Source organism: Rana temporaria, chromosome 2 (assembly GCF_905171775.1).
Source record: "Rana temporaria chromosome 2, aRanTem1.1, whole genome shotgun sequence".
Taxonomy (NCBI): domain Eukaryota; kingdom Metazoa; phylum Chordata; class Amphibia; order Anura; family Ranidae; genus Rana; species Rana temporaria.
This window is the reverse complement of record NC_053490.1, coordinates 208752058-208773511: the sequence shown is the minus strand read 5'-3', so window position 1 is coordinate 208773511 and position 21454 is coordinate 208752058.

Genomic DNA, 21454 nt, shown 5'->3' with positions numbered 1-21454 from the left:
TTTGTAAAAAAAAAAAGGTGGTGTTATTTGAACAAAAATGTTTGGACAACTTGCCATGTGTCTCCTAGCAATACATTATCCTGCAATGGGTAGATATAAGGAATAGACTGGCACATGATATGAACCATTTTGTTTCCATTGTGCTTTGTGCTGTGCATAGAGTGGTAGTGATCATATTGGTGGATTTTTAGGTAAAATAAATAAATAAATAAAAGCATCAATAATAGCTGCAGATGAACCAAACTTATTAAACACGTACTTATTAAACATCAGGGCCTGTGTGTACAACCTGTCTCAAGGGAGTCTGATTTCCAGGCATCATTTTAAAGCTGAAAATGCATTTGCTCAGTTATTTCTGGCTCTTAGTTTATAATATTAAATTAAATTACAAAATGTAAATACCGCCAATATAACTACTGTCGATATTTATTAGGAGGAAAAGCATATTTTATCTTAATAAAATGTTTAAAAATATGGAGAAACATCTGCCAAGGGAAAACTACAAATAAAACTGGCATTGCTATGAAAATTAAAAGTTATTTGGCATGCATTTATTTAAGCAACATGGATATATAATGAAATTACTTTTGGTCACAAGAGGATGATAAATGGATACTATAAAAATATATGAGTTTGCATTATAAAATTACTTTAAAACAGTTTTCTTTGTTTTACTAGCTAAAAATGCATAATTAGCAAGCAAGTGTGCAGTAAACTGTTTCTCTCTATATATGACCAAGAACATTGTTATCTTTTTCTAAGCTTTTCCTGGATGGACATGACATAGACAGAAAGCTTCTGTAATAAAGATTGGAAGATGCTTATATGAAAATATATTAGTCACAGGAAAAAACAAAAAGTGCATACAGGATTTATTTGATTTTTATAAGCAAGTTATTATGTTGTTATATGCACCAAAATAAAGCATTTTTTTGTGTTGGCACAGGCTTTATTAATCTATATTTTGAGAAATAAAATAATAGCTTTTGTGTTAGAAAAGAAAAGCCAAGAAGAGCTTTGAGTTTTTTTTTAAAAAATGTTATTGATAGAATGCTTACGATGAAATACAAAGAGTACCTCAAGAAATGATATTAAGACCTTGTTAAAAAGTAAAATAAAACATACTTCAATACACAAACTTCTATTGACATTCCGTTTTAGATGTCTTGAAACCAGCTAAAGGTATCCTCAATTGATTTGTGTGGCTTAACAATAGTTTAAGTAATACCTCAATATGATGGGTTATTTCAAATATTCCTTGCCATCTGGTTGTCTGGTGATTTATTATAGGTGTTGGATACAGTGTGATTTTTTTAAGTGCTAAGGCATTATATCTTTTGCGACAAAAATATTTCAGTTTTGCAAAAATGATGGCTTTGTGACCTGAAATAAGAAAACAATAGAAATGAGTTAAATGTTTTTCTTCACAATACTTGATGAATAGACAATTTGTCCTTATTGAAAGTATCTTAAAAACCTTTATTTTCTACTCAATGTTTAAAGCAGCCCATTCCATTTTCCAACTAGGTTGTTAAAGTGAAATCTATGTAACTATTGTGAGTACCTGAAGGTTCATTGATACTGTATCAGCCTCCTTTATTCCCCTGTACAGTCAGGAGAGATAGGATTAGCATTCTGAACTAGTCATATTCTGCTCCAGTGCACATGATAATAGGAGGACAGAGACTGATGAATTTAGTTTCTATTAAAAGAGAAGCATGGACTTTTTTACATTTTAGAATCATACTTACCCGCTGCATCTGTCCCCTGCCGGCTCTAACACTGAGAACTGAGCGATCAAACACCACTAACTGCTGGATTCTCAGTGCTCCCTGAGCAGAGAGCTCTTGAGTCTCAGTCACTACTCTGCCCCCTCGCTTACTGAAGCGATTGGCTGTGGAGGGAGCAGGAGCGGCCGCCTCAGGCTCTCAATGTCTTGCTGAGAGGCTGAGCCGGGTGCCTGAATCGATTGGCTGTGGAGGGAGCAGAAGAAGCCTCCTTAGGCTCTCAATATCTTGCTGAGAGGCTGGGCTGGGTGCCGATGCAGGCATGTGGACAGATCCCGACTTCATTGTTGCAATCTTTCCTGAGCCTGGACCGGCTCTGTGACGTCAGCCGACAGAGGGCTTCAGCCTGTTGTCTGCTGAAAATGGGTCACAGGAGAAGTACAGCCAAATGAGCTTTGGCTGTACTTCTCCTTTAAGCTACCTTGTAATGGTAATTCATCGATTTGGGAAAAAACATCCACACTTTAGGTATTTGGGCCTGTATTTATTTGCTGGTGACATACTGTACTGTACATCTTAAAACTGTGTCTCAGAACAAAGACAATCATCCTCAGCAAGATTCCATGCATGATTTACTTGAGAAACAGGTTCTTATCAATGATGTGGTAAATAGCACCAGGGTTTTTAGCAAAAAGAACTACCGGTATATTGGATATATAAATTAAAGTGTATGTGAAATTTAAACCCTAACAATGAACTTCTCCTTATTGCTTCCATTTGGTCTGCTACAGTAAATATACAATGAAAGCATTTTGTGCAAAATGAAAAGTGCAAAAAGTAAATACATTTGCTGGAATTAATGTGAGCTGATAACTCCCTGTGCATTCTGCCTGTGCTGTACTTTCATTAGTTAGATAACCTCCCACTATGTTATGGAGAAGAGTGTGACAATGCTGCCCCTCCACAAATACAATGATAACACCCAATGACAGGAAGTATGTTACTGACCGAAACAAAGAAGACTAATACACCAATCATATCTAAGGACAGGAAAGATGCAATATATTACATTTTTGTTCTTGTCCATGGGACTGAATGAAAATGCTAGTTTTAAATACCTTTTGTAATTTTTCTTTACTAATGTTTGCACCTACCACTACTGAATAATATTTAATATACTATATGTGTATTTGTGTATATATACTGCATATACTATTCAGATGCCTTCTGTAATCACATGAGGAAAGGGCATACTAGGGCTATGGCTTTTAGCTGTGATACTTGAATACATTGAATATTCCAATATCTCAGACGTGCCTTACAATACAATATATTTCAAGGTTTGTTAAACTTTTATTAAAACAGACTTTTCCCTACACGAGAAGAACAATATTTTTGTATTAACAATATTATTTCTAACCAAATATAAAATATTACTCCCCAAAAAGTCCAAAATAGCACATCTAACATTTTTTTTTGCTTTTAAACAGATCAAAGTCATTAGATCAAGTGAGTCATTGGCACAGATATTTTTCTAAATCTCATTTTTAGGTTTCTTGAGATATGAACACATGAGGATATAACAGTAGGAACATATTTTTAACAAATACAATTTTGTGCTATCTCTGTTTAGAATCGTTGTGTTTCAGTACCTGCATGTTAGCAGCAGGCACTCTGACAGAATTTCTTTGTATATTTTTCTTGTATGTATGTCATTATTTATTTTTCTGTCTCACCTGTGTTCACCTATTTCTGATCCCTTAGCATTCTTCTCATGCCTTATGGTTTGCTTTATGCTTCTTAAACTTAAACCGAAATTTTAACACTTTTTACCTTTCACATTATGTAGGGAGAGACTATACATTTCTAGATTAATATGTTATTAGTTTTAAGAATAAAAAATAACAAAACAAATGCTTTTGCGGGGTCTACATAGTTACAGAAACATTAGAACATTAGAAGTAAGCAAGAGAACGAAGCAAAGAATGGATCTCTGATGTGTAACATATACAATGCGATCCTGCTGTCCAAGGAAGAGTGTCCTCCTGTGATAATGTAGGCTCTTTACTTCTAAAACCAGCTAGAGACAAGAAGAAGGGTAAAGGGGCTTTGAGTAGATGGGAGGAGATAGAAGGGGCAGTTTAATTAGTATGCATGCCACGTACACCAAAATCAACAACTATTGTTCAAAAAGGTATATAATTTCTCACCTATACTGCAATGAATAACACACTCATTATACATAATTATTCCTTATTATGAACTAACATCCAGGGACTAATGCTTGTGGCCACTAGGATATGCAAGAGTTTGGCGTCCAAGGAATGAAAAAAACTTAACTAGCTTTTAGACCAGAGAATTTAGTGGCATGAAGCTCCCAAATCCACCTGGTCTACCACTGTAACAGCTACCAATAAAAAAAAAACCTCTGGGGCTCTGTGGAATGATCTCTAAAAAAAAGCACCTCAAACATAAAAGGTTTATATTATATTGCATAAAAACATGTTGGGCTAGAGGGGCCTTTAGATGGTATGTGGAAATCTCATAGATCTGGTCCTGTAACCCACTCCGCACCATATCAATGGTCTTACTGACATAGAAGGACCCACACCAGCACACAATGATGTTGATGACTCCCAAAGTGTCACAATGTGCACTCTGTTTACACCTTATGCCTCGTACACACGATCGCGATTCCCAAAGAGAAAAGTGCGATGTGAGATTTGTGTCGCAAATTCTGGCAATGTGTATGCTCCATCGCATTATTTCTGTGAGAAGTCCTGCCAAGAAAATATTAAGAGCAGGATCTCAATTTTCGTGACAGGGAAAATTCCTATCGGGAATCATGATCATCTGTATGCAATTACGACGCTAAAAAACCTGTGCTTGCTCAGAATCAAGCAGAAGAGCCAAACTGTCTATTGAACTTCATTGATCTCGGCTCTTTGCAAGTGTTGTACCTCCCTGCGTTCTTGACGGTCGGAATTTCATCCAATATTAGTGTGACCGGGTGTATGCAAGACAAATTTCAGCCATTTTCCTGCTGAAAAAAATTGCGGGTTTCTTGTTGTGGAAATCGCAATCGTGTGTGTACGAGGCATAAGGGTCCTTCCAGTCGGCTAGGTCAAGGTGTTACTTTTGATCATGTATGGGCAGAAGTCACATGAACCACATCTCCTCATCCCTGTCCTCATTGGATATTTTTGTTTGCTTACGTGTTACATCACTGTGAAAAAGGAGGTTACGTAGAGAATGGGCTCTCCTGTGAACAATCTGGTCATTGCGGGACCAATCCTCCTATTGGGGAGTCATCCCTTAGCACATGCCAAATCTTCTTCACACTGTCTGTCAGGTCTGTATATTGTAAGCAGAGTTTAGTAAGATTTCCCTCTGACTTTTTTTTTGTTTAAAAATAAAGGCCTCCCGGTCTGAGTCTCTAGCCCTCTGATAGGCTTTCCTTAAATACTTTGCCTTACACCCAGGTCTCAGAAATCTCCCAAACAAATCCTGTGCCTCCTGCTCGAAATCCACTTATTTCGAGTAGTTCTGACAGCTCTCAAATAGTGACCTGTAAGAATATCCCAGAACAGGGACTCCGCACATAAGAGGCTATTGTTATCCAACTCAATAGTCAGATCTACAAACATAACCCTATTAGGATGACAATCACAAGTGAACTTCAGATTATAAGAATTAGGTGTTAACCTTTGCACAAAATCCATGGCTTGTTCCTCAGAGCCTGTCCAAAAGACAAGGACAATGTACTTGTGCCAGAAAAGAATCCTGGGTAGGCACACTGATGATACCCCCTCTTCTAAAGAGCCAGGACTCTGAATCACCCAGGTAGATATTAGTGTAAGCCGGGGCAAACTTTGTGCCCATAGCTGTACCTTGGACTTGGTGGTAAAATGTACCATTACATTGAAATGTGTTATGGGTTAAAAAAATACCAGAAGACTAATGATTAAAAGGAGTATGCTTACACTTCCATATTGCCCTTCTTTGGAGTGTTTTCTCATTCTCCCATAAGTCATTAGCATTTAGAATTGAAGAATATAGTGCCTCATTGTCTAAGGTTAATCTGGTGATATGGTACGGTAGGGTCAAGTCATGCAACAATATCAGTAAGTGTAAAGTATTCCTCACATATGAGAATTGATTCATCACAAAGACTTGCAGTATTCTGTCAGTATAGTCAGGTTGAGTGATCCCATCCCCAAAGTACTGGGGTGCCCTGGGGGACCGCTGATCAATTTGTGAACTTTGGGGAGTGCATAAAAGACCGGCACTCTAGAATGTTCGATCTTTAAATATTCCACAGTTTCTTTATCAATTACCTTTTCTCTAAATGCCATGTCAATAATACCAAACAATTTTTTATTTTTCTCTTGGAATGTACTATTTAGAATTGTTAAATATGCATTTACACATTGTAACATATTTATCCTTATCCATAAGAACAATATTTCCCCCCTTGTCCACAGTTTTGATGACCAGGTTTGGGTTAAGGTGCAGCTCTTGATCTCCTGAGCTTTTGAGCATTTCTCTTTGCCCAAGTCAAGTTATCGCAATGATATAATTCCATCTCAGGTGCCTAATTTCTTTGGTCACTGCTAGGGATGAGCCGAACACCCCCCTGTTCGGTTAGCACCAGAACCTGCGAACACACCAAACGTTCGTGTGAACTTTAGAACCCCACTAAAGTATATGGGACTCGAACGTTTAAAATCTAAAGTGCTAATTTTAAAGGCTAATATGCAAGTTATTGTCCTAAAACGTGTTTAGGGACCCGTGTCCTGCCCCAGGGGACATGTATCAATGCAAAAAAAAAGTTTTAAAAACTGAAGTTTTTTCAGGAGCAGTGAATTTAATAATGCTTAAAGTGAAACAATTAAAGTGAAATATTCCTTTAAATTTCGTACCTAGGGGGGTGTAAAGTATGCATGTGAAATAGCGTTTCCCGTACTTAGAACTGTCTCTGCACAAAGTGTAATTTCTGAAAGAAAAACAGTCATTTAAAACTGACTTGCGGCTATAATGAATTGTCACACCAGACCCCTTATCCGAGCACATAACCTGGCTGGCCGCAGAAAAGAGGGGGGACAGAGAGCACCCCCTCTTGAACCTTACCAGGCCACATGCCCTCAACACGGGGAGGATGTCCCCATGTTGATGGGGACAAGGGCCTCATCCCCACAACCCTTGCCCGGTGGTTGTGGGGGTCTGCGGGCGGGGGGCTTATCAGAATCTGGAAGACCCCTTTAACAAAGGGGACCCCCAGATCCTGCCCCCCCTATGTGAATTGGTAATGGGGTACATTGTACCCTTACCATTACACGAAGGAAGTGTAAATAGTTGTAAAAAAACACACACACACCGTGGAAAAAAGTCCTTTATTTACTAACGTTTCTAGGGCGCATCCTAACAGACCTCTTAGGCTCTGAGGAAAGGGGTGCGCCCCAGAAACGTTAGCCGTTCCGTCGCTAAAGGGTACCATTGAATCCTCGGTATCGTCATATCTTGCTGGCAGGGATCAAGATGACTGGTCTGATCAATTGATTAAGCTGTATAAATTACTTGTTTTTATTAAAATAAAAATCTCTTATGAAAATGCACTAGGTCGGTGCGTCCTCCCTCTTTTGTTTTTTTTCTCTTAGTTTATGAACAGCGATCAGATATTTCCCCTAGTCAGTCCCACCCCCCTTCAGTTAGAACACACACAGGGAACATACTTAACCCTTTCCTCGCCCCCTAGTGTTAACCCCTTCCCTGCCAGTGGCATTTTTATAGTAATCAATGCATTTTTATAGCACTCATCACTATAAAAATGCGTCAAAAGTGTCCGCCATAAGGTCGCAGTACCGATACAAATCGCTGATCGCCGCCATTACTAGTAAAACATTTTTTTTTATAAAAATTCCATAAAACTATCCCCTATTTTGTAAAACGCTATAACCTTTGCGCAAACCAATCAATAAACGCTTATTGCAATTTTTTTACGAAAAATATGTAGAAGAATACGTATCAGCCTAAACTGAGGAAAAAAATAGTTTTTTTTATATATTTTTGGGGATATTTATTATAGCAAAAAGTAAAAAATATAATTTTTTTTTCAAAATTGTCTCTCTATTTTTGTTTATAGCGCAAAAAATATGTGATCAAATACCACCAAACAAAGCTCTATTTGTGGGAAAAAGAGGACCCCAATTTTGTTTGGGAGCCACGTCGCACGACCGTGCAATTGTTAGTTAAAGCGACGCAGTGCCGAATCGCAAAAAGGGGCCCGGTCATTGAACAGCAATATAGTCCAGGGCTGAAGTGGTTAAAGAGATAGGGCCAGGTTCAGATACAATGGCGTATCTTTAGTTGGGCGTAGCGTATCCTATTTACGATATGCCGCCGCAACTTAGACAGGCAAGTGCAGTATTCACAAAGCACTTGCTCCGTAAGTTGCAGCGGCGTAGCGTAAATGGGCCGGCGTAAGCCCGCGTAAATCAAAGTAGGCTGGTAGGGGGCGTGTTGTATGGAAATGAATCGTGACCCCACGTAAATGACGCGCCTACCGAACAGCGCATGCGCGCGCATACTCAGTATCACGTCGAATTTTCTTCGTAAATTACGCCGGCTCAATGCTTAGTCGACGTGAACGTAACCTACGCCCATCCCCATTCACGTACGACTTACGCAAACGACGTAAAATACAATGCTGTTTCGACGTTTTCGACGTCCATACCTTAACATGACTAACCCCTGCTTTATGAGGGGTAAAGTTACGCCGGTCGTACGCCTTACGTAAACAGCGTATTTTAATACGCCGGGCGCAAGTACGTTCGTGAATCGGCGTATCTAGCTCATTTGCATATTCTACACGGAAATATACGGAAGCGCCCCTAGCGGCCAGCGTAAATAAAATAAGTATTGGACACATCTATGAAAAAAGTAATTTACATGCAAAATAATATCAGGTTTGGAAATTTGAAAATTTTATGGGAACAGTAGGTAGCCCATGTCATGCAAAAAGGGCTTTAGTAAGAGCTTTTTACTAAAGCTGGAGAGTGCAAAATCAGGTTCACTAGTACATAAAAAAACAATAAGCCTCTAACCTCAGCTTGTTTAATTAAGCTTTGGCAATTAAACCTGGAAGCTGATTGGGTTCTATGCAGCCCGATTTTGTATTCTCCAGCTTTAGTAAATAAACACCTTGCTGTCTATTTTGTTAAGAATATTGGATGCATCTTCTTTGTCTTAGAGCCTTTCCCCACAGTGTACATGCCTTCAAGTGTAGTTGATGGGACCTACAGTTAGTTTAACGGTCACGGTTCTGATCTGTGCAACAGAACTGCTGTCAGAAGCCATTTCAGCACTGATTATTGTCACATGTGTTTCAGCATCAACACTTTTATTCAATTTAAATAAACATAGATGCATAGTCGTTAGCTAGTCAGGGAAATTTGGTTACAAGTGACAGTGAGAAGGCAACAGTGTTAAATGCATTCTTCGCCTCGGCTTTCACTAAGGAAAAGTAAGGGTGTAACAGACAAGACAGTATTGGTATGAACACAGCATTACATGTTTCCCTGTGGCTAACAGAGATCAGTTTTTAAAGGAGACTGAAAACAAATCCTCAGGACCATATGGTTTACACCCAAGAGTCCTCAAAGAAATTAATCAGGCTTTTTCTAGACCATTATTTCTAATCTATAAGTACAGCTTAATGACCTGAATGGTAACAGCAGACTTGCAAAAAACGAACGTGGTACCCATTTTCAAGATCGGGCCGAGATACATACCTGGAAACTACAGAATAGTCAGGGGGGTTCTTTACTGTTAGAGCGGTAAGAATGTGGAACTCCCTTCCACAATTGGTGGTGTCAGTGGAGAGTGTTGATAATCTCAAAAAAACCCTAGCTGGGCACCTCAGTGAGTGCAATATACAGGGATATTGGAAATGGTATTGACATAAAAACGCCCGCACGCCCACACCCACACTGGTTGAACTGGATGGACTTTATTCAACTTTACCAACTATGGCCCAGATTCACGTAGAGCGGCGTATCTTTGTGCGGGCGTAGCCTATCTCATATGCGCTATGCCGACGTAACATAGAGAGGCAAGACCAGTATTCACAAAGCACTTGCTCTGTAAGTTGCGGCGGCGTAGCGTAAATTGGCCGGCGTAAGCCCACCTAATTCAAAGTAGGAAGGAGTTGGGCGTGATCTATTAAAATGAAGCGTGACCCCATGCTAATGAAGGGCCAAACGAACGGCGCATGCGCAGAATCACGTTGCATATACTCCCTAAGATACGCCGGCTCAATGCCTACGACGTGAACGTAACCTACGCCCAGCCCCATTCACGTACGACTTATGTAAACGACGTAAAATACGACGGCTGTTCCGACGTCCATACCCTAACATGACTTACACCTGCTATTTGGTGGTTTAACTTTACGCCGGACGTACGCCTTACGTAAACGGCGTAGATTACTGCGACGGGCGTAAGTACGTTCATGAATCGGCGTGTCTAGGTCATTTACATATTCGACGCGTAAATCAATGGAAGCGCCCCTTGCGGCCAGCGTAAATATGCGCCCAAGATTCGACGGCGTAGGAGACTTACGTCGGTCGTGTGAAGCCAAAATTCAGGCGTATCTTGTTTGCTGAATATGGCGCATAGATACGACGGCGCATCCGTGGACTTACGCGGCGTATCATTAGATACGTCGGCGTAAGTCTTTCTGAATCCGGGCCAACGTTCTTATGTCTTTATTCAACCTTACCAACTATGTAAACTAAAATCTTTCCAAATTAACCTGTGGTGTTTTTGTGTTTTAATAAACTTTAAAAAACACCAATGAAAATGTCATTTTATTTGTATAAAAACTTTACTATACTAAAAATATAATTGTAGTGCTTTATTATGCAGGGGAAAATCTCAGAATAAAGCAGTTTATATCTTTGATAAAGACATTTAAATAATATGTGATAGACCATACAATGAAAAGAATCTTTGATTATTGCAAAAAATAACACCATACATGTTTTCTTCTCTCAAATAATACAAAAAAAGTTATTGCCAGATTAATTGGCCCAAAACTAAAATGTGCAAATTACTCTGAATGTAAACTGAAATAAAATACAGATACATTTTTTTTTGTTATGTATAAAACATATTTCTAAATAATGAATTATTGCTTTAATTTTTTCCACAAAGGGAAGGATCAGGTTTCATTATGACCAACTGATTAGACTATGGGGGTTATTTACGAAGGGGAAATCCACTCTGCACTACAAATGCACTGGAAGTGCACTTGAAAGTGCAGTCGCTGTAAATCTGAGGCTTAGATCTGAACTGAAGCTGATTTTATCATTCAATCATGTGCAAGCTAAAATTTTGTTTTTTATTTTCCTTGCATGTCCCCCTCAGATCTACAGTGACTGCACTTCCAAGTGCACTTTCAAGTGCACTTGCAGTGAACTTGTAGTGCAAAGTGGATTTGCCTTTAGTAAATAACCCCCTTAGTGTTGTAATAAGAACCATTGCAGTATCTTTATAGCTGTGGGGTAGAAATAGCATTAAAAACTATGGGGCAGATTCTCGTAGATCGCCGCATCTATGCGGCGGCGTAACGTATCTCATTTACGTTACGCCGCCACAACTTTTACGGGCAAGTGCTTGATTCACAAACCACTTGCCTGTAAAGTTATGGCGGCGTAGCGTAAATCCCCCGGCGCAAGCCCGCCTAATTCAAATGATCTGGGTAGGGGGCGTGGATAATTTAAATTAGGCGCGTTCCCGCGCCGAACGTACTGCGCATGCGCCGTCCCTAAAATTTCCCGACGTGCATTGCGCTAAATGACGTCGCAAGGACGTCATTGGTTTCAATGTGAACGTAATTGGCGTCCAGCCCCATTCACGGATGACTTACGCAAACAACGTCAATTTTTAAATTTTCGACGCGGGAACGACGGCCATACTTAACATTGGTTGCCCCTCATATAGCAGGGGCAACTTTACGAGTCGCCAAAAATAAAACGTAAATGTTGTATCTTCACTTCGTCGACCGCGCGTACGTTCGGGAATTCGCGTATTTTGCTAATTTGCATACTCGATCGGGAAAACGACGGAGGCGACACCTAGCTGCGAAAAAAAAAATTGCATTTAAGATCCGACAGCGTAAGAGCCTTACGCCTGTCGGATCTAATGGTTATCTATGCGTAACTGATTCTAAGAATCAGTCGCATTGATACGACAGCCCAGATTAGGACTTACGATGGCGCACATGGCGTTGCGCCGTTGTAAGCCCTTTCAGAATCTGGGCCCAAATAACTAGAAATAAAATAGCTGGTGGTTTATCTAAAACTTGATTGCCATATTGTAAGGAATAGTCATTTCAACTTTTTGATAGTTTAAAAAAATTCCCAGTGGATGCCATTTGAAATATAAATGTGTGTTTAATAGTTACACTTAGCTATTATTTTCTTTTGTTGTAAATACTACCCAGATTGTATTTGCAAAAAGTAACTTTAAGGCACCATTTAACTATCCTAAAGATATCAGTATCTTTATTTCTCCTAGTTTGGAAACAATTGCGTATTCTTGCTGTAACTAAAGGGCATCTAATCTGCAAGCACAACAATTGTTTGAGTCCAAGAGCATTACCATGACAGATGACTATTGCGGTCTGCAAGACAAGTAAGATGGGAAAAGGCGGGGGGAATCGCAACACCCTGACTATAGATTGTTTGAAACCCAACATCAAATTAATATTTTTTTGATCACATTCTGATAGAAGAGACCATAGTGCATAAGAATAAGTCTCTCTTTTTTTTATACTAAGTATGTATTTTTTATTCATATTGTAAGATGTTGTGTTTGATGCTTAAAGAACATCAAGAGCCAAAACTTTTGCTTTTAGCTTTGGATATAATATGGAGTCATTAAAACTCTTTAACAGACTTTTGTTGCTGTCTGGGTCCTACTAGGAAACTTTCTCTTCACTTCAGTTTATCACAGAGACAGAAAAGGAAGGCAGAGGAAACCTCTCCAAAGTGAGGAAAAATACCACCTGGAATTCATAAAGACTGCCGGAGACAAAAAGTGTTTTGCATTTGTTTTAAGGGCCAGTTCACACCAGACGCAGTTCCGTACAGTTTTGTGTGCATTTTATCTGCACCTAAAATGCCTGTACAGTGTTTTCCATGTATTCCAATGGCTCTAGTTGGCTCTTGGATCAGTCATTTGTTGCAGAAACTGACTGGAAACTGACTGCATGGTGTGAACTAGAGCCAACTAAAGCCATTGGCTCTAGTTGGGGCAGATTCTCGTAGATCGCTGCATCTCTGCGACGGCGTAACGTATCTCATTTACGTTACGCTGCCGCAAGTTTTACGGGCAAGTGCTTAATTCACAAAGCACTTGCCTGTAAAGTTGCGGCGGCGTAGCGTATATCCCCCGGCGCAAGCCCGCCTAATTCAAATGATCCGGGTAGGGGGTGTGGATCATTTAAATTAGGCGCGTTCCCACACCGATCGTACTGCGCCGTCCCTAAAATTTCCCGACGTGCATTGCGCTAAATGATGTAGCAAGGACGTCATTGGTTTCGACGTGAACGTAAATGGCGTCCAGCCCCATTCACGGACGACTTACGCAAACTACGTAAATTTTTAAATTTTGACGCGGGAACGACGGCCATACTTAACATTGGTTGCCCCTCATATAGCAGGGGCAACTTTACGTGTCGCAAATCTAACGTAAATGTTGTATCTTCACTGCATCGACCGCGCGTACATTCGGGAATTTGCGTATTTTGCTAATTTGCATACTCGATCGGGAAAACGACGGAGGCGACACCTAGCGGCGAAAAAAAAAATTGCATTTAAGATCCGACGGCGTAAGAGCCTTACGCCTGTCGGATCTAATGGTTGTAAAAAAGAAAAAAACACTGCGCTAAACCAAAATAACCCAGTGAAAATGCTGCTGGTACCGAAAATACAGATACATATATTAAGAAAAATAGAAAAAAAGGAAGTACAGCGCAAATCCTAATAAATGAAAATTCTGATGTGACACAAAATTATGTGAACATTTTTTTGAAAAAGAAAAATTATTTTTAACGTGACACAAAATAATAATAATAATAAAGGTCAACTGCTAAACATCATTGAAGATGAACAATTGACTATAAAGGCATAATTACAAGTGAAAAATCACAAGTGAATAATACAACATAGAAAATATTCATATATTGGTGAAAATAAATGGTGCAAGAAAAAAAGTTCCAACAGAGGTGTTTTAGTCCATATGCTCCTAGGTATCTTAAAGACAGCTTCTTTGAAAAAAAATGAATTCCACAGAGAAAGTCTTCAGATAAAAGATAATAAAGGGCTGGCATCACCTTCACCAAAGGCACACCCGAGTGACAAATCAATCCCCTTACCAGATGCAATGACCACAACGGTGGTCGGACTGAACCCGGGTATGTTTAGAGTCACCCAAATGACTATAGATAGCACACTGGAACTCCTTCAAACCAAATCCTATCGATCAGGGTGGATGGATGGCTGATTATATGAGATCCGCAACAAACCTAATAATGTCCGCTGTCAAACAGTACACTGTATTATTGACAGGATCAACCTCACAGCTTGACAACCCAGCAAAGAATGCAGCACGTCGCCGCCGCGACACGTCACCCGCGGATGAATTCCGCGCGGATTTTGATCCGATGGTGAGTACAAGCCATCGGATCTAAATCCGGAGGAGGAATCTCCGCTGGAAACGGTCCGACGGACCGTTTCCAGCGGAGATCCCCTCGTGTGTATGGGGCCTAAGAATGCGCAGTTCATTCGGCGCGGAGACGCCCTTCATTTAAATGAAACCCCCCCTAATCGCTGATTTGAATTCCGCCGCCAGAGATACACTACGCCGCCGTAACTTACGGTGCAAATTCTTTGAGGATTCAAAGCAGCCAAAAGTAAGTTACAGCGGCGTAGCGTATCTCACATACGCTGCGCTGATCTATTTCTATGTGGATCTGGCCCTAAGTTCTTATAATTTACTTACAAACAAAACGTACCATTTATTTTCACATTTTTTTTACAAAATAATATTATTATTACAATTTAGAGGAGTATGTTTCTATTTATGTTAGCCTAATCACATTAAATTAAATATTGACTAAAGTCTTATAAGTAAAGAAAGAAATATTGCGCTTATTTTGGTGAAAAGAAAGCAGCGATCAAAAAGTGTTATACCACACAGACAATAATGCAAAGGAAGAGATCGCGCTAAATAAATGATAAATAAACATCAATTGGTGAAAAAAAGTTCAAATTGCGTGGTCAGTCCCGCCACACAGGCAAATTCATATAAACAATCTCCCAGGTGATAAACTGAATCCACAAAGGAAAAGTGCTTGAAAGGAAAGGTCCTCCACCAAGGTTATAAAAGCCTCTTACCGGATGGAATTGATCTCCAAATTATAAGAGATCAATTAAAGCATGATAAGAGACAGAGATGGATCATATCCCATAGAAAGCCACAGCACTGGAATCCTGGTATCTGTGTCCTTAATTGGATAAATGCTCTTGATGGATCATCCAGGGGTATGCAAAAACAGAGAAGGACTCACATAGCGTAAAACCTTCTTTTAATGATAAAATCAAAGAAAAATTGCACTTACATAGGTCAGCAAGTGTGGAGCATAAAAAACAAGCCGGCCAGCTTGATACACAGCCCGTATCCGGGTAGAAGATGTGCGGTGACGTCAGAACGCCGCCTCCCAAAGTCTTATAAGACCTGGGTTCTGAGAACCAAAGATCTCCTGGGGCATTCTGGTAAAAAAATTTAATTAGCTGCCCCAGCATTGTTGGGAATATTAGCAACTTTAGAGAGTATGTAATTCGATTTTCTTTAGCTTAAAGAGGCGTTCCGCCCCCCCCATAAAATAAAAAGTCAGCAGCTACAAATACTGTAGCTGTTGACTTGTTATATTAGGACACGTACCCGTACAGGGTTTCCACAATGTCGGCACCCCAACCGATTTTCCAATCGGCTCTTGAGTGCTGCCGCCACCATTCATGGTAAGGGAAACCGGCAGTGAAGCCTTTCGGCTTCACAGTCGGTTTCCTACTACGCATGCGTGAAACAAGCTATGCTGTCTAACTGGCCCAACGGTGGAGGAAGAAGGAGGGGAGGACCGAACTTCAGAGAGACGCCGCCGCGGCACAGTCTCCCAGAAGTGGGAAAGGGTACCTGTCATAAACAGGTACCTGTTCCCACCTCCCCCCTGAAAGGTGCCAAATGTGGAACTACACTTTAAGAGGAGATTTTCTTTTTATATATTCTATCTTAGGCTTTAGGCTGGTTGCTCATGGGAGTAAAAAATACTGAGTTTTTACTGATCTAAAATGAGATGTATTGTTGTCTATGGGACATTGCACACAGCGTAGTAAAGCACAGCAGAGTAAAGATCAGTAATGCAGCATTGAGAACAGAGCAATAAAACAAAAATAGAAAATTTTACACTTGAGTACAGTAATTTACTTGTGTGTTTACTCGTTAAGCGCTAGTTCTCACCAGATGCAGTCCAGTGCGTTTTTTTCTGCATGAAAAATACATGTAGTGTTTTCCATGTATTCCAATGGCCCTTGTTCACACCGGTTCCAGTCAGTTTCCTGTGCAGAAAAGAGAACATGCTGTATTTTTTCTGCACAGAACTGCACTGGAATGCAGCAAAATGTATAAATAACACACCGCAATTGCGTGTGATGTGAACTGTAAGCCAAAACTCACCAGGAACGTAATCGGAGTGCATTTTGTAGGTGTGAACTAGTCCTTAATGTTCCTTAATGAAGAATTTTACTCATCTATACTCATCTATATGCTTGCACACCTTTACTCGTCTGTACTCACCTATACTCAACATTAGGGATGAGCTTTATGTTCGGGTCGACCATGAATTTGACTCAAACATTGGCTGTTCGCCCGTTCGCCGAATAGCGAACAATTTGGGGTGTTCGCGGCAAATTCGAAAGCCGCGAAAACACCCTTTAAAAGTCTGTGGGAGAAATCAAAAGTGCTAATTTTAAAGGTTAATATGCAAGTTATTGTCATAACAAGTGTTTGGGGACCTGGGTCCTGCCCCAGGGACATGTATCAATGCAAAAAAAAGTTTTAAAAATTGCATTTTTTTTGGGAGCAGTGATTTTAACCCCCGAACCATATTGCTGGTCAAAGACCAGAGCACTTTTTGCGATTCGGCACTGCGTCGCTTTAACTGACAATTGCGCGGGTGTGCGACGTGGCTCCCAAACAAAATTGGCGTCCTTTTTTCCCCACAAAGAGCTTTCTTTTGGTGGTATTTGATCACCTCTGCGGTTTTTAGTTTTTGCGCTATAAACAAAAGTAGAGCGACAATTTTGAAAAAAAATAATATTTTTAACTTTTTGCTATAATAAATATCCCCAAAAATATATAAAAAACATTTTTTTCCTCAGTTTAGGCCGATACGTATTCTTCTACATATTTTTCGTTAAAAAACCCCGCAATAAGCGTTTATTGATTGGTTTGCGCAAAAAGTTATAGCGTTTACAAAATAGGGGGTGTTTTTATGACATTTTTATTAATATTTTTTTTTACTATTAATGGCGGCGATCAGCACTTTTTTTTCGGTACTGCGACATTATGGTGGACACTTTTGACACATTTTTGGGACCATTGGCTTTTTTATAGCGATCAGTGCTATAAAAATGCATTGGATTACTATAAAAATGCCACTGGCAGTGAAGGGGTTAACACTATGGGGCGGGGAAGGGGTTAAGTATGTTCCCTGGGTGTGTTCTAACTGTAGGGGATTGGCCTCACTAGGGGAAATGACTGATCTTCTGTTCATACATTGTATGAACAGAAGATCAGCATTTCTCTCCTTGACAGAACCGGTCCTCGCTCTGTAACGAGCGATTGCGTGTGCCCGGCGGCGATCGCGCCTGCCAGGCACGCGCACGGGAGTCGGGGGCAAGCGCACGCGCCCCTAGTGGCCTGCGCGAGAGCCAACGTTGTATTACGTGCTCTCACGCAGGGGAGCCGACCTGCCGCCGTAAAACAACGGCGGCTGGTCGGCAACCAGTTAATAATGCTTAAAGTAAAACAATATAAGTCTCCCGTGCTTAGAACAGTCCCTGCACAAAATGACATTTCTGAAGGAAAAAAAGTCATTTAAAACTACTCGCGGCTATAATGAATTGTAGGGTCCCGGCAATACAGATAAAAGTAATTGAAAAAAAAATGACATGGGTATCCCCCACAGTCCATTACCAGGCCCTTTGGGTCTGGTATGAATATTAAGGGGCACCCAAACCAAAAAAAAATAAAAAATGTGTGGGGGTCCCCCCAAATTCCATTTCCAGGCCCTTTAAGTCTGGTATGGATATTAAGGGGAAACCTGCGCCAAATTAAAAAAAAATGGCGTAGGTGCCCCCCTCAAAATCCATGCCAGACTATCACGTAATAGATAAGATCAGAACTAGGTGGACTGCAACAGAGGAAACCCAAACGTGTTTTAGTGAAATATGATAGTGCACAACAACCAAAACCAAACAGAACCCACAAATAATAACAGTAACAGACAAATTTGTACAATTAATGGGGAAAACCACAATCATAAACAGGGCCAGGCCAGGGTAGTCAATGGGAGATCAGCAGCTGGGAAAGGGAAAACAACAGAACAAGGAGAGGATGGATGGATCACAGGAGGGACGGGTACAGGTAAAAAGCTCAGGGTTTAGGGTTCAAATGACAGACAGTAACAGGATCAGGTACAGATTCAGAGCTTCTCAGGTTCAGGGTCAGTGCGCAAGGAGAGATACCAAGGCAAAGTATGATTGTGTCTGCTGGGTATTTATACACATCTCCTGCAATCAGATTCCTGATTGCAGGAGAAGATGTCGGTCCCACACTGCCAGAAACCCCCCGCTGGCGGACGCCAGTACTGCGACCCAAAGATCACACATACTGAGGTCCCCTTTGTTAAAAGGGGCTTCCAGATTAAGCCCCCGCCCACTGACCCCCACAACCACTGGTCAAGGGTTGTGGGGATGAGGCCCTTGTTCCCATCAACATATGAACATCCTCCCCATGTTGAGGGCATGTGGCCTGGTACGGTTCAGGAGGGGGGCGCTCTCTCGTCCCCCCTGTTTTCCAGCGACCTGCCAGGTTGCGTGCTCAGATAAGGCGCGGGTTTCCCCTTAAAATCAATACCAGACTCGAAGGGTCTGGTATGGATTTTGAGGGGGACCCCTACACCATTTTTTTGAAATTTGGCGCAGGGTTCCCCTTAATAACCATACCAGACCTGAAGGGCCTTGTAATTGAATTTGGGGGGACCCCCACGCATTTTTTTTGGTTCGGGGTTCCCCTTAATATTCATACCAGACCCAAAGGGCCATGTTTTTTTCAATGACTTTTATCTGTATTACCGAGACCCGACAATTCATTATAGCCGCGAGTAGTTTTAAATTACTTTTTTCCTTTAGAAATGTCATTTTGTGCAGGAACTGTTATAAACACAGGAAACACACGCTACTTTACAGGCATTCTATAGACACCCCCGGTATGAAATTTAAAGGAATATTTCACTTTTATTGTTTCATTTTAAGCATTATTAAAATCACTGCTCCCGAAAAACAGCCGTTTTAAAAACTTTTTTTTGCATTGATACATGTCCCCGGGGGCAGGACCCAGGTCCTCATACACTTTTTGCCTGTTCGCATGTTCTACTGCAAACCGAACCGGGGGGTGTACGGCTCATCCCTACTCAACATTACTCAGGTCTTTACATACAGTTTTTGGTGGCCCCTTGCACATGGGTGTCACAGGTTCCTGAGTAAACATTAGTAAATTATGACGCCCCCGTGCAAAGGGTAAAATGTGCTAAAGCCATTTTCCAAAAATACTGTTAGTTTTTGGCAAGATACAACAGATGTCCTTTACAAACCTTACATTATAAAGACATGTCCACTAAATATTGCTAGTGACTGTATAAAGAAACATACAGTACCTCACAAGCATAGCATTGATGCATATCACAGATTACTACGACCCTCAATGAAACAAAAAAGCAGGTTTGCAGATATTTTACAATTCATCCAATTCACACACCCTATGGAGACTTCTATGTGAGTTAAAATGGTACCACATGTGTCTGTCACTGATTATTCAAATAAAAATAATTAAAAGTATACTGGTAAAACAATACGTGGACAATATGTGGACCTAGAGGAAACATTTCTTAACCACTTAACAGGAATTATACAATTATCACTGTTACATTGATGATATTTTCATTATATAGATAACACAGTGGGCCAGATTCACAAAGAGATACGACGGTGTATCTCCAGATACGCCTTTGTATCTCTGACTTACGCTGGTCTTATCTATGCGCCTGATTCATAGAATCAGTTACGCATAGATATGGCTAAGATCCGACAGGTGTAACTGTGTTACACCGTCGGATCTTATTTGTAATTTAAAAATGGCGCGGGGGGCGTTCCCGCTGATTTACGTTGAATAATATGTAAATCAGCGAGATACGCGAATTCACGAACGTACGCGGACCCGACGCAGTGTTGTTACGACATTTCCATAGCGGCTTTCCCGGCGTATACTTACCCCTGCTTCTATGAGGCGCAGCCAATGTTAAGTATAGCCGTCGTTCCCGCGTCGATTTTGAATTTTTTTACGTCGTTTGCGTAAATCGTTCTGTAATACGGATGGACGTCGTTTACATAAGCGTCGAAACCACTGACGTCCTAGTGACATCAGTGGGAGCAATGCACGCCGGGAAAATTCACGGACTGCGCACGCTCATTTAAATCGGCGCGGGGACGCGCCTGATTTAAATAGTACACTCCCCCTAGCCGCGGAATTTGAATTCCGCCGGGGGATTTGTGATACGCCGCCGCAAGTTTGGAGTTAAGTGGTTTGTGAATTACCCACTTGCCTCTCAAACTTGTGGCAGGGTATCTTAAATCAGATAGATCACGCGGATCTAAAGATCCGCTGATCTACCTGAATCTGGCCCAGTGTTTGTTATAATTGAGAAAATGGACACCTACACATACGGAAAACCTTTGGCAGATGTAACTGTTGTATCTCTACAACTCCAGCTTTAACTTTCAGCACACCAAATATATTGTCATGCACAGTCAGCCCACTAGATACCATTGAAAATTCTCTGACCCAAAATACAGAAATAGACACTTCACTAACAGATTCCTTCCATAAAAAAAAAGAAAAAGACAACAGGGATGCTGACAAAGGAACAAACCCTTGCAACAATAAAAATGGCAGTGTGACAATAGCAATCATGTTGGTAAAATAGGACAGAAATTCCCCAAAATGTATCTGCATAGACACACACTAGCAGGACACAGGAAAGATAATTACTGCACATCTGCTAGACAGCATTTCTTATAATCAGACCACCGTGTGTGAGAGTCAATGCAGTTGCTTTGCTTTAATGAAAATAATTTGATGTATGCATGTGGAGCAGTACAGAAATTGATAGGGCAGAGTTCTTTAGTCCAGCAGGCAGGGATAACAACACTACCTTGGATTTTTAGAGCAGCAAAGGTACTGTGAAGGAAAACTAGAGCAGCTGTGCATGGCAACTAATCCGCTTTAATCTTTCAGCCTAACTGAACAAGCGGAAGATAGAAGCTGCT